Raw genomic sequence first — 13,982 nt, 5'->3', positions numbered from 1 at the left:
GCCCAGACTTTCTAGTTGTTCTCAGAAGGAGGATTTGTCTAAAACAAGTTAGCTGCCATTGCTGAAAGCAAAACCTTCCCATTTGTTTATGAAAAGTTTTGGGAGGTAGACGTGAACCTTCAAGAGTTAAAAACAGCCTTAAAAAACAATCGCCTCAAAGTCAGGGTTGAGCTTTGCATCCATGCTCTCCTCCTCTTTCTAGGACCCCTGCCCCCAGCCCCACCATAGCTGTCACAGTGTCTGTCACTTGGCACACACTTAATATGTGTTCAGTGAATGCATACCCTTCAGAGTTCCTTGCTGTGTCCGTAGAGGATGCTGTGGGGGTTGGGAAGACCATCCTCTTCCTTCAAAGTCCCCATGGAGCTGACAAGAAGCTAAGGTGGGGATGAGAGGTCCCACAGACCTTAACACTCATAAGACCCCCCAGGAGAAGACTGATATGAGCTCATTTCTGGACCCCATCCTGGAGTTTTAATTTAAATCTAAGGCCAACATCTACTGGGAAAATATACCCTAAGCAACAATGGCTCCAGCACTAATAATTGCCCAAGACCTGGAATTCCTAATTCAAGGAGGACCCAATTTGGGGACCCCCTATAGAGGATCTCCAGGCCAGAACGAGTGGGATCTGAAGATACAGTATGTGCTGGAATGGTGTTTCCCAAAGCATGGGAACCCAGGTGACTTTGCATGGTAGAGGGGCCACCACTTGAAACAGCACTGAATCTCAGAGTAAGTAACTCTTTTTCTATCCTCCTTCAGTCCATTCAACTAAATCAAGGAGAAAGGCTCAGGATGGTGCTAGGAGGTCCTTAACCCTTCTCCAACACATGTCCATCATCCTTCTTAACAAAAGACGGGCAGGTCTCAGGTTAAGAGCCTTCTTAGGCAAAAGTATTAGCTAGTAGACAATAACATGATTTTCACTGTATTTCTGTTTACTTGTAAAGTCTATTTATAGGGCATGATATTGGCTTTCCATTTACCTTAGTGACATAAGTTTAAGTAAACTTTTGAGAGTTTATGTCAACAAAAATATTAAGTTAATAGTCGCTTTAATTGTACATAACTGGAGCAAAAACCATGAAGGTTGTGTGCAAAGAAGTGAAATTTGAGGAACAGTGCCCTGAAGCAGTTCTGCTTCACTGGGAACAGACAGATGATGATGAGAACAAAAGATGGGACCCCAGGGAACCTAGGAAGCCAGAAACCCACACCAGGGGCCTGGCCATTTAGTTCCTACCACCCAACCAGGAAGGAATGAAGGTCAGTCGGGAGCAGACGGGTACCAGCCTGACCGACCTCCGCCAGAGATAAGTTCCTCGGGGTCAGGACCAGCCATTTCCGAGTGATGCTCGTTTCCAGTATAAACACTTCTTTAAGGAATCCAACATTTTTTCTAGCACCTCTTGAGACTGAAAGAGACGGATGTGAGAGTCTGAAGGAGAAGGTGAGAAGCAGGTGGGGGCAGTGAGAACTTTCACATGGTACTCAAGAGAAGTGGAAAGAAGTTTGTAAAAGCAGCCACGTGCGTTTAAGCATTCACAAGATGTTTTCTGTGGGCTCTGTTTTCTTTTTCCTCTCTGTGTGTATGTGTTGTGAGACAGTCTCACTCTGCTGCCAGGCAGTACAGTGGTGCAATCTTGGCTCTACTGCAATCTCCACCTCCCCGGTTCAAGGGATTCTCCTGCCTCAGCCTCCCATGTAGCTGGGACTACAGGCCTCCACCATCATACCCAGCTAATTTTTGTATTTTTAGTAGAGACAGGGTCTTGCTATATTGTCCAGGCTAGTCTTGAACTCCTAACCTCAAGTGATCTGCCCACCTCAACCTCCCAAAGTGCTGGGATTACAGGCGTGATTACACCACGCCTGGCTTGTATGGGCTCTTGAACCTTCCTAGAGGGATACCTAATACTCATCAACAGTGAGGCAAATAGTCCCACTTCCAAAACCTTCCTAGGTTGCCTGACATGAAGGCCACTGATTGGTTCTTTACAAATTTGCCGCATAAACGTAAGGCCTGCATAGACCACCGCCATGGGAAGGCAGCCCAGAGGTGACAGAAGGCCAATGGTCCTGCCTGTCACATTTGCCTGAGATGAATGGCTTTCATTTCCCTAAGCCACTAAGACATAATCACCCACCGCAACTCTGCCCAAGTTTAATTTCACATCATGCAGCTTTCACAGATGAGTGATTGGGGGCAGTGTTTATCGAGGAAATCTTTTTGTAGCCACCAAACCTGTGGAACCATTTTCTCCTTTAATTTCCGTCCCGTACTTCCTGCAGAAACAAATAAGATTGAGTGAGGGAGCCGCTCTACGAAGACAGGAAATATGTATGTATCCAAACCAAGAAACATCCCATCCGTTACGTAAGTGGGAGGGGCTGAGAAGAACAAGGAAAAAGTTGTAAAATGGCAGCCCGAGGGCCCACACTGGCCGGCAAAGGTGTTTTGTTTGGACCACGCAGTGTTTTGTTGTTTTGTTTTATAACATTAAAAATATGTAAAAATTCAGAGATTTAGCATAAAAATCCAGCTGTCAAGCTTCTCCTGGAAAAATCAGATCTGAACATACTGGGCCAACAATATGGCACCAACCAGATGGAACCAAATGACTGGGGCACAGGCTCCCCAGTTTGCCTCAATCCCTATCCTCACTTCGCTCCTGTGTGTTTCCCATGGAGTAACCAGCTCATCCTGGTTGGCCTCAGGTGGTTCTGGCCTTAACACTGAAAGTCTCATGTCCTGGGAGCCTTCTCAGTCCCAGATGAACTGAGATGGTCAGTTATCTTGGGTAGCAATAAACATAGTGGACAATATTCATACTATTTGCATCTTCTGCTAAGCACAGCTCTACGCGTTGTGAGTTAGCTTGCTTAATCCTTGCAGCAACTCTATGAGGCAGGTACTATATCATCCCAGTTTTACAGGTGAGAAACTGAGGCACAGTCAGCTGAAGTATATGCAGCCTAGAGGACTCAGCTATGAGTTGGGACTTCGGTCTTTTTCCCTGGGTGGGGTCTCTCTAATCCAGGGAGTCAGGGCATCTTATTTTAGGTCCATGCAAGAGGAGGAAATTGACTGATCTGCTTCTAATCCACATATCACGATGGCCCTCTTGGTGGCAGAGGTGGTTCCTACCCACCCAACATGTAGTCCCTCCTCTTCCTGCTTAAGATTACAGGGCCTCAATTTTGTGCAGGGCCCATCATGTACAGGGAAGGTGAGCTCCTCCCCTACCCAACCCCAAAGAATGACAGTAGATGGTCCGCAGCATGGTAATTTTACTCTCCTTAGCTTGGTTTGATTGGTTTAGGATTTATGGCCTAGTTCTGCATAATGAGACGTTAAGAGGAGATGTGGTGAGGTTTTTGTTCCTTGCAAGGTTTTCACTTCCTGATAAAAGTAGCAATAGGGATGAGACCTTCTCCTATATTCTGCCTTGAATGAGGTTGTGTAAGGATGGGATGCTCAGAGCCGTGGAGCCGTTTTGTGACCAAGGCACAAACCTAAGGATGAAAAGTCAGATTCAGCAGGGTGGGCCTGAGGGGCAGAAAGAGCCTTGGTCCTTGGTGACACAGTGAAGCCACCAAGCCAACCCTGGAGTAACCCACCTCCAAACTCCTTTACTGATTGCTTAGGTCACTGTTAGTTCATTACATTGTAACTTGCAGCTAAACGTATCCTGATATACCATGGGACCCTCAAGAACACCTTTGCTTTTCCCATAAAGTCTAGAGCAGCCCATGCCCTAGTTTCCTTCTGTCTGAGCCCTCCCGCGACCCTGTAGGGACTTCCAAAGTTTAGGAGGCACCCCTCGAGCATGAGGCACCCCCAGGGCCAGTCTCACCATGTCAGCCACATGGAAGTGAACAAAACAGAGAAATATCGATTGGCTGAGGAGCCAAAAGCTCACCATGTGGAAGAAAGATGGGTCAAGAGAAGTGGCGTGTTTCTCCCAATGTATTCTGCAAGTAATGGAGTGAGCGCTAGTGAGGGTGAGACCTGTCCCTGCGACGGTTCCTTCCCATCTCCCCCAAGTGCCCTCCCCCATCATAGCCTCTGCAGGTCCTGGCTTTGACACTCACTCACCATGTGACTTTAACGGGGTCCTTTGCCTTTCTGTGCCTCAGTTTCCCCATCTTTAAAATGGAGATAATCTCATCCTCATAGTGTTGTGTGGTAATTGAACAAAATGATAACTGTAACATTTTCTCCAAGGTGCCTGCCCCATAGGCATATTCTATAAATGTTTGTGATTATCTTTATTATGGTAGTGGGGAAATGGAGTAAGTGAGAAGGAGTTAGGCACCAAAATTCCCATTTTGTAGGTAAGGAACCTACAACTTTGAGAGGCTACAATGGATTGTCCTCAAGTCACCCAAATAATAGGCAAATAACTAAATTTGAATTTAAACCTGGATCTATCCTATTCCAAAATCTGTTATAGAAAGCAGAGTATTATTTTGAAGCAGGTACTAAAGGCAAGGAAAAAACCAAAAATTTCTATTCATATTTGGGATTCTTTCAATAAAGAAAAGCAAAGAGGTTTTCTGGATGGCAGGCTAAACTATTTTTACTGACACCTTTAATTAAAGACAATCACCCTTGGTGATAGAATGGCTGATCTCAGCTCTCAGGAAAATTACCCCAAATGGCAAATGGAATCAAATATCCACTCAACTACTGACAGATGCTCTCCGAAGCAAGAGAACCACAGGACTTGATTACAATGACAAGAATAGGGTCTGGCCCCCAGATTGGAGGAGAACAAAATCCACTTTCAAATGATTCTCCAATGACTTCAATTAACCGTGGGCTAAACCAGGCAGTTAGTTGTATAAGGTAGATCTCTTTGTGGTTCAAATTAAATTTCATCTAGTACAAATGCTGCTTTGAGATTTTCAGACAGAAAACACAATACTCAGGAAAGGAATTTGGATTTCGTCTGCGTGTGTTGTGTAATCAGAGATCAGGTGGGCTCTCCTCATTCCTCAGGGCATGTTTAAGATATTTCGTTTGTTGATAATTATTTATAATAATTATTAGCAACATCCTCATAATACTCCCATTCCTACTGACCTGTCCAGTTCCCATCTGCCATAAAAGAATCAGCAAACTCTAGGCTCTGAGCCAAATCCGGCCAATGCTTGTTTTTTTGTAAATACATTTTTTGGAGCACTCCCATATTCATTTTATTTACATATTGCCTCGGGCTGCTTTCCTGCTGCAAGGGCAGAGCTGAATTGTTGTGTAAGTTGCAACAGAGACTGTGGGTGGCCTGCTAAGGTGAAAATTTCTTTCAGACTCTTTAAGAAAACTTGGCTTATGCCTGTAATCCCAGCATTTTGGGAAACCGAGGCAGGTGGATCACCTGAAGTCAGGAATTTGAGACCAGCCTGGCCAACGTGGTGAAACCCCCGTCTCTACTAACAATACAAAAATTAGCCAGGTGTGGTGGCATGGGCCTGTAATCCCAGCTGCTCAGGAGGCTGAGGCAGGAGAATTGCTTGAACCCAGGAGGCAGAGGTTGCAGTGAGCTGAGATCATGCCACTGCACTCCAACCCGGGTAACAGAGTGAGACTCCATCTAAAAAAAAAAAAAAAAAAGTACAAACCCCTGCAGAGACAGTAGAGAGGAAGACTTTCTGAAGGACAGACATTGTTGGCCACGCTCAGAAGTTGAGACTTTGCCCAGAAGGCGATAGGGAGCCCCTGGAAGGTTAGAAGGAGGGGAAACACGGCCCCTGCAGCAGATGCCATCAGTGCCTCATCCTGTCCCCTGGTCATCTCTGCAAGGATAAGGTCACTTACTAACACCTGTGGGCATGCAATCCCTGCCCTGTCCATGCTCACATTAGTGATCCAGGGGCTCCAATGTCCAGAGAGCCCAGGCTCAGGAGTCAGCTAGACCTGTATTCAAATTCCAGCTTCTCACATGTCCTCCTGAGTGACCTTAAGCAAGTTGCTAAACTTTTCTGTGGCTAGAGAGATGGGCAGGCCAACTTTTCAGGGCCTTGGGGTACATGTGAGGAGAAACAGACAGCGCAGATGTTAAGTTCAATTTGTGCTTGTTTAAAAGACAAGGAGGAGGCCAGGTGCAGTGACTCACATTCAAAATCCCAGAGTTTCAGGAGGCCAAGGCAGGAGGATTGCTTGAGCCCAGGAGTCCAGGACAAACCTGGGCAATGTAGTGAGACCCTGTCTCCATAAAAAGTTAATAATTAGCTGGGCATGGTGATGTGTGCCTGTAGTCCCAGCTACTTGGGAGGCTGAAGCAGGAGGATCACAGCTGCAGTGAGCTGTGATCATGCCACTGTACTCCAGCTATCCTGGGTGACAGAGACAGACGCTTTCTTGAAGCAGAAGCAGAAGAAGGAAGAAAAAGAAAGGAGGAGGAGAAAAGAAAAACAACAAGGGGGAAATAAAACTGTTGTAAGAAACCAGTGTAACTCCTGACAGTGCCCCCTGTCCAACACAGTGGCCAGCTCAGAGAACGGAAGTCTGTGTCTCATCTTTGCTCTAGGATTTGAATAAAGTCAGCTCCACCTGCTTAAGATCCTAGAAAATGGGGGCCATTTTTACTATGTTTTGATTTCAGCAAATGACCACTTTCCTCAGGAAAGTCTACCAAAATAATGGACAGGAAGTTGTAGAAATTCAGGAGAGAGACTCATTTTGCTCGAATGACAGCAAACCACATTTGAACTGGAGCTAATTTAATTCTCTGCTCCAGTTCAATATTTCCAGCGAAGATTTTGAGAAACAAAATTAGATTTTCAGTAATGAAGATGAATTTCAATACATGCCACAGCTGGGCAGATTCAACTTGTTGCACCCACGGCGTTATTTCCTGGCCACATTGAAGAGTAAAGTCTGAAACTCACAGTTTAAATGAAGCCAGGAAAGAAAATAAACCCTTTAGCACTAGGCAGGATGGAGAGGGTTTTAGCCAGGCCCTTGAAGTACTCCATTTACAGGATCTTACTGTGCTGGGAGAAATAGTGACCCAGCTCTCAGGAATATAGACAGTTTGAGCTGCAACAGTTTTTAGACATTACCTAGGGCAACTAAGGTTCCGTAAAACAAGAACCATAAGATTTTTTTTGTTTTGTTTTGTTTTTTATAAAACAGGGTCAGGCGCAGTGGCTCACGCCTGTAATCCCAGCACTTTGAGAGGCCGAGGTGGTCGGATCACAAGGTCAGGAGGTTGAGACCAACCTAGCCAACAGGTGAAACCCTGTCTCTACTAAAAATACAAAAATTAGCTGGGTGTGGTGGCGCATGCCTGTAATCCCAGCTAGTTGGGAGGCTGAGGCAGGAGAATTGCTAGAACCAGGGAGTCAGAGGTTGCTGCAGTGAGCCGAGATGGCACCACTGCACTCCAGCCTGACAACAGAGCAAGACTATGCCTCAAAAAAAAAAAAAAAACAAGATTTTACTCTGTTACCAAGGTTGGAGTGCAGTGGTGGTGGTGCAGTCATAGCTCACTGCAGCCTTGACCTGCCCTCAAGTGATCATCCTGCCTCAGCCTCCCGCGTAGCTGAGATTACAGGCACACACCACCATGCTCAGCTAACTTTTCAATTTTCAGTAGAGACAAGTTCTTGCTATATTGCCCAGGCTGGTCTTGAGCTCCTGGGCTCAAGTGATCCTCCAGCCTCAGCCTCCTAAAGTGCTGGCATTATAGGCACGAACCACCACACCCAGCCCACCATGAGATGTTTCTAAGAGTACAAGAGCCCAGCAATGAGTAACAAAATCTTTAAATCCACCTATCAAGAAAGACATTCCCTTTTCAATTCATCTTTCCCATTACATCGATGAAGGAGTCTCTGTTTGATGTTACTAGTTCTTTAACACTTCATTTTGAAACAATAGGCCTTAGGTCAGCAGCCACGCTGCCCAGCTAGAATTTTCCTTATAGATCAGGAGTCAGCAAATACTTCCCACAAAGGGCCAGAGAGAGACGATTTCAGACTCTGCATGCCACATGGTCTCTGTCACAATCAAAGGCAAAGGCAGCCATTGACAAAAAGTCCTAAAGTTTATAGACAAAATGTCATAAAGTATGAGTGCGGTTGTGTTGCAATACACCTTTACTTATGGGTACTGAAAGTTTAAATATTCTTCACATATCATGAAATACTATTCTTCCTTTGATTTTTTTCCCAACCATTTAAAAATGAAAACATCTTTCTTAGCTTGGGAACAGCACAAAAACAGGCGGCAAGCTAGATCTGGCCACGGCCATAATTTGTAGACTCTGTTGTAGAGTAGGATGGTGGCCACAGAAGAGAAGTCCACTGTGCTCATCACCAGCTTGGACTCTGCAATTCCAGCTCCTCAGTTTATCACTTCTGTGACTCCAGAGAGTTACTTTGCTTCTTTGAGCCTCAGCCTTCCCCTCTGTAAAGTGGGAATAATAACAGCACCTACCTCAGCAGGTTGTTATGAGCCTGAAGTGAGTTAATCCACATTAAGTGCTTAGAACATGACATGGTATGCAGTGTTAAATCGATATTAGCTCTTGTTATTGTTTATTTTTACTTTTACTTTCTTGTTAGAGCAAGCGATACTGATTTTTCAACCATGGTGATAATACAGTTTCTTTTTTACCTAAACTTATTTAGGTAAAAAGTCAATTTAAAGGGAAATATCATTTGAATGTATATAGTCTTATGCAAATAGGGCAAAAATTATAAATGGGACACTCAAATGACTGAAGGTTCAGAAATACTTTGCTAGTTCCTAATCTTCACTATACAAGGCTGAGAAATAAATATTAAAGATCAGACAGAGTCTTCATATAAAAAGAGAATTAGGCCAGGTGCGTTGGCTCACACCTGTCATCTCAGCCCTTTGAGAGGCCAAGGCAGGTGGATTGCCTGAGCTCAGGAGTTCGAGACCACCCTGGGCAACACGGTGAAACCCTGTCTCTACCAAAATACAAAAAAATTAGCCAAGCATGGTAGTGGGCATCTGTAATCCCAGCTACTCAGGAGGCTGAGAATTGCTTGATCCCTGGAGGCAGAAGTTGCAGTGAACCAAGATGGCATCACTGCACTCTAGCTTGGGCTACAGAGTGAGACTCTGTTTCAAAAAAATTTTTTTAATAAAATAAATTAATTTTAAAAATAAATAAAAGAGAATTCGAGTGCATTTCATTGTCTGTGACTTTTAACTGTTAGAGTCATGTATATAGATTGTCTTCCTGCCCCTCCTACACCATGAGCTCATAGAGGGAAGGGACACATGGCTTCTGAACCCCTAACCCTCAGAATGTGGAACATAGCACACAGTCAGTGACCACTGATATTTGTTTTTTGAATTGAGGTAAGGTAGACTATTCCACCTCAACTAAGAACTAAAAATAAAATCCTAAGGCCCCCAACCAACTGAATAGACCCCCCTTGGCCAAGAGAACCTCACAGAAACTGTAAAAACTGAGTTCCAGGCCATCACGGGACAGGAGGTCAGACTCACCCTGTTATAAACCCCTTCCCTTTTGTGGCTTGAACACAATAACTGACCAACGTTAATGTGAACATAGAGATCATAAGACTGATAGAATGGACTCTTTGTGGCAAGAAGGTACCAAATTATAAACAGGATCTAAGGCCAAGCCAAGCAAGGGTTAAGTGACACACCCCCATCCTTAAAGAAACTACTGTAGTCGTTCTAACAACTCTAAGGTTTCTCTAGCATCTGAACAAGCACTGACCTCAAGATTGGCAACACTAAACAACTTCAACTCACGCCATATGCTGACTAACTGCCCCCCTGTTCCGCAAGCCACAGCTTCAGCTTTGACTGGACAGAGGCTGATTTCAGTATTTCCTCCTGATAAGAGACCGCCAGCTGTAAACAGGTTCTGGCCGGTTTATACAGGCTGCACACTGAGTGCCTTCAAGGCCCTACTTTACCTTTCGACCTACAGGGCCTAACTAGAATGCATTTAAACACTGTCTCCTTCCCAAAGAGAACATAAGGCACACATAACACACACGTTTGTTCATACATACATCAGAACCCCTTTCATGAATATTCATAGCTCCTCCTGTAACTTGTTGAATATGTCTACTTGGCCAACCCATCCATGAATTCCTGTCTCATCTTTCCCTCCCTCAAAGTACCTGCTAATGGCCGGCCTCTTCCAGAGGCAATGTTTTCCAGTCTGGCAGAATGGCCACCTTCCAGGCTATAATCCTTTATAAGAAATAGTCTCCTTTCTAAATTTATAAATTTGTGATTTTTTTTTCTGTTGACACAACGCATATGAACCTTCAAGTTACTTCCAGCCTCCCAAAAGACCAGGAGTCCGATTTTTTTATTCATTCATTTCGCAAACACTTAAGATCCCCAACCAGGAGCAAGCTATGCTCAGAGAATCCTGAGAAAAGCAGTAAATAACCTAACCATTGCTCCTGGTCTTTGATAGTTGGCTCTGAATTATCTGATCACGCATTCCTAACTTTAAAAACTGCTAAACACTCACCTTTAATATGTATCAATTATTAATATGTATTCAGCATTATTTATTGTTATGGTATTATATAATAATAATTATGTTATTATATAGTCATAATTTTTTTTTTTTGGAGACAGAGTCTCACTCTGTCACCCAGGCTGGAGTGCAGTGGCATGATCTCGGCTCACTGAAACCTCCGCCTCTTGGGTTCAAGCAATTCTCCTGTCTCAGTCTCCTGAGTAGCTGGAATTACAGGGACCTACCACCACACCCGGCTAATTTTTGTATTTTTAGTAGAGATGGGGTTTCGCCATGTTGGCTAGGATGGTCTTGAACTCCTGACCTCAAAGTGACCTGCCCAGCTCAGCTTCCCAAAGTGCTGGAATTACAGGTATGAGCCACTGCGCCCAGCCATGTAGTCATAATTACACATAATAATATATTTTATTATAAGATATAAAATATAATTATAAAATATAATATCTGTTGTTACAATTAACAAAGTACTATTTATTAATTAGGAATAAAAAGGAAGAAATGGCCGTAGCTCCTGAGCTGCCCCTGGTGTGATGAACCAGGAGCAGCTCAGAAGCAATGATCATTCCTTTTTATTCCTAATTAATACTTGAATTATTAATTATATATGTATTTACTTATAAATTGCTTGTGGATACCACTTTTTTTCTTTTTTTTCTTGAGACAGAGTCTCTCTCTGAAGCTCAGGCTGGAGTGCAATGGCATGATCTCGGCTCACTGCAACCTCCGCCTCCTGGGTTCAAGCGATTCTCCTGCCTCAGCCTCCCAAGTAGCTGGGATTACAGGTGCCCACCACCGTGCCTGGCTAATTTTTGTATTTTTAGTAGAGATGGGGTTTCACCATGTTGGCCAGGCTGGTCTTGAACTCTTGACCTCAAGTGATCCACTTGCCTCGGCCTCCCAAAGTACTAGAATTACAGGCGTGAGCCACCACACCTGGCCATGGATACCACTTTTCCAGTCTATCCCACACATTATAAAACAGGCAAAAGACTGTGAAACCAAAGTTATAAGGTCCCCAGCACTGCTACTTTCTTTCCACGCACCCCACTTTGAAGAGGACCCTGGGTGTGGCGGAGGCCCAGCTCACACCTGCACACAGTCATAACGCAGGGGTAAGCCCGTGGTCAAAGTGTGACTGTGTTTGCTGGATGGGGAAGATGGGCCAAGGTTGGGGACATCTGTGACAGACCTGCAGCTGAGCTGGAGCTGAGACGGAAGCAGACTTTCGGAGGCAGAAAGTCCAGAAGGAACAATCCCTCCCAAGCAGGGTCCCCGTGGTTCCAAGCTCTCTTCCTCCTGCCACTTTCACAGCTCGGGAATGGGAGGGAGGAGGGTAGAGGCAGGGAGAGCTGGCGAGTTTGAGATGCCCTTTATCTGGCACATTATCTTAGCATGGCCAGAATAACTCCCACATCATGACATTGGCCATGGGGTTTTTCTTGTTTCCCTCCCTGTGTTCAAGGAAGGATGCACATCGCGGCAAAACTTCCTGCTGTCTTTCTGGCAAGGAGCCCAGCTTCATCATCACCGAGCGCTGCCCTTTGGTGCCCATGCAGAACACGACAATAAAGGCTGACAGTGGGATTAGGATTTTGCAGACCCTCGACAGCAGGTCTGTGGAGCTTGGGAGCCTTCCAGGGGCCCTGCCTGTTACGGAAGCTGGGCACACAGCTCCATAGATACTTGTCTAGTGAATGAATGCAGGCACAGATGAGTGAATGGAGAAATATTTGCTCAAGTCCTAGCTCCACTATTTTCAGAACAAAACCACTAATAGAAGGAGGAGCTAGATTGCATTATTTCCAATTCTTACAACTGCACAGCAGAAATTATTCTGGCCCTGTGAATACTGGGACTGAGAGGAGAGAGGACTCCCAGCATCCCACCTGCTAGGAAAGGGGCAGAGCTGCTGCGAGGCCCCAGGTAGCCTGACCCTGAGCCAGCTTCTCATCCCCTTTGCCAATGGCTTCAATGTGGAGACTGAAGGGGATGCCACTGACTAGGTCAACCCAATCATCTCACTGTCATATATCACCTCCCATACCTCTGCTATCTGTTTACCCACAAGCTACTGGAATACCTTCAGCTACGGGCCTCCCATTTTTACCTTTGAATAACTAGGAGATTCTTCTTAATTTGGAGCTGACATTGGTTTCCCTGTGACGCTGTCTATGGAGTCCATCTTTGGGAGTTTTAGAAAACAAGTCTACTCGCTTTCCCTGCTACCCACAGAGGGGGTCCACAGAGTGTTGTTCTGGATTCCCGTCATAACTCAAAGGGAAACTTTCACAAGGTCCAGAGCCCTTGATGTCCTGCAAATGAAAAAGGAGGATGTCCTTAAGTTCCTTGCAGCAGGAACCCACTTACATGGTACCAACCTTGACTTCCAAATGGAACAGCACATCTGTAAGAGGAAAAGTGGCGGCATCTACGTCATGAATCTAAAGAGGACCTGGGAGAAGCTTCTGCTGGTGGCTCGTACCATCGTGGCCATAGAAAACCCTGCTGATGCCAGTGTCATATCCTCCAGGAGCACTGGCCAGAGGGCCGTGCTGAAGTGTGCTGCTGCCACTGGAGCCACTCCTATTGCTGGCCACTTCACTCCTGGAACCTTCACTAGCCAGATCTAGGCAACCTTCCCAGATCCACGGGTTCTTGTGGTTACTGATTGCAGGGCCAGCGACCAGTATCTCACAGAGGCATCTTATGTTACAACCTACCTACCATTGCTCTGTGTCACACAGATTCTCCACCGTGCCATGTGGACATTGCCATCCCATGCAACAAGAAGCTCACTCAGTGGGCTTGATGTGGATACTGGCCCAGGAAATTCTGCCCATGCAGCAGCTCAATTGCCTGCAAACAGCAGTGGGAGGTCAGGCCTGATCTCTACTTCTACAGAGATCCTGAAGAGATTGAAAAAGAAGAGCAGGCTGCTGCTGAAAAGGCTGTGACAAGGAGGAATTTCAGGGTGAATGGACACTGCTCCGGCTCCTGAGTTCACTGCTACTCAGCCTGAGGTTGCAGACTGGTCTGACGGCATGCAGGTGCCCTCTGTGCCTATTCAGCAGTTCCCTACCCAAGACTGGAGTGCTCAGCCTGCCACGGAAGACTGGTCTGCCACTCCCCCTGCTCAGGCCACTGAATGGGTAGGACCAACCACTGAATGGCCTTACACTGTTCTTGCACAGGCTCTGAAGCAACATGGAAATAAGGTCGACAGAAAATAAACACCAGTTTCTAAACATGCTTTTAAAAAGAAAAAGAAAACAAGTCCACTCTTTTAGATATGTGGATTAATGTGTGTGTGTGTGTGTGTGTGTGTGTGTGTTTAGAGAGGTAGATAATGCTAGCATTCAATATTGATAGAATGTTTATATATTATTAACATTTATTGCATGCTTATCATGTGCCAAGTACTTTACAGAAATTATCCCACTTAATCCTCACAATACAACTGTG

The 13,982-nt window shown here is 45.3% G+C and overlaps 1 pseudogene; it reads left to right on the top strand.

Moving 5' to 3' along the window:
- The first annotated feature begins 526 nt into the window (after positions 1-526).
- Positions 527-13,750, top strand: LOC105538328 (annotated as a pseudogene).
- The last annotated feature ends 232 nt before the right edge of the window (positions 13,751-13,982 follow it).

The sequence above is a fragment of the Mandrillus leucophaeus genome, unplaced genomic scaffold (assembly GCF_000951045.1).
Source record: "Mandrillus leucophaeus isolate KB7577 unplaced genomic scaffold, Mleu.le_1.0 Scaffold19, whole genome shotgun sequence".
NCBI lineage: Eukaryota > Metazoa > Chordata > Mammalia > Primates > Cercopithecidae > Mandrillus > Mandrillus leucophaeus.
Note: the sequence above shows the minus strand (reverse complement) of the source record. Positions and strands in the feature narration are given on the sequence as shown.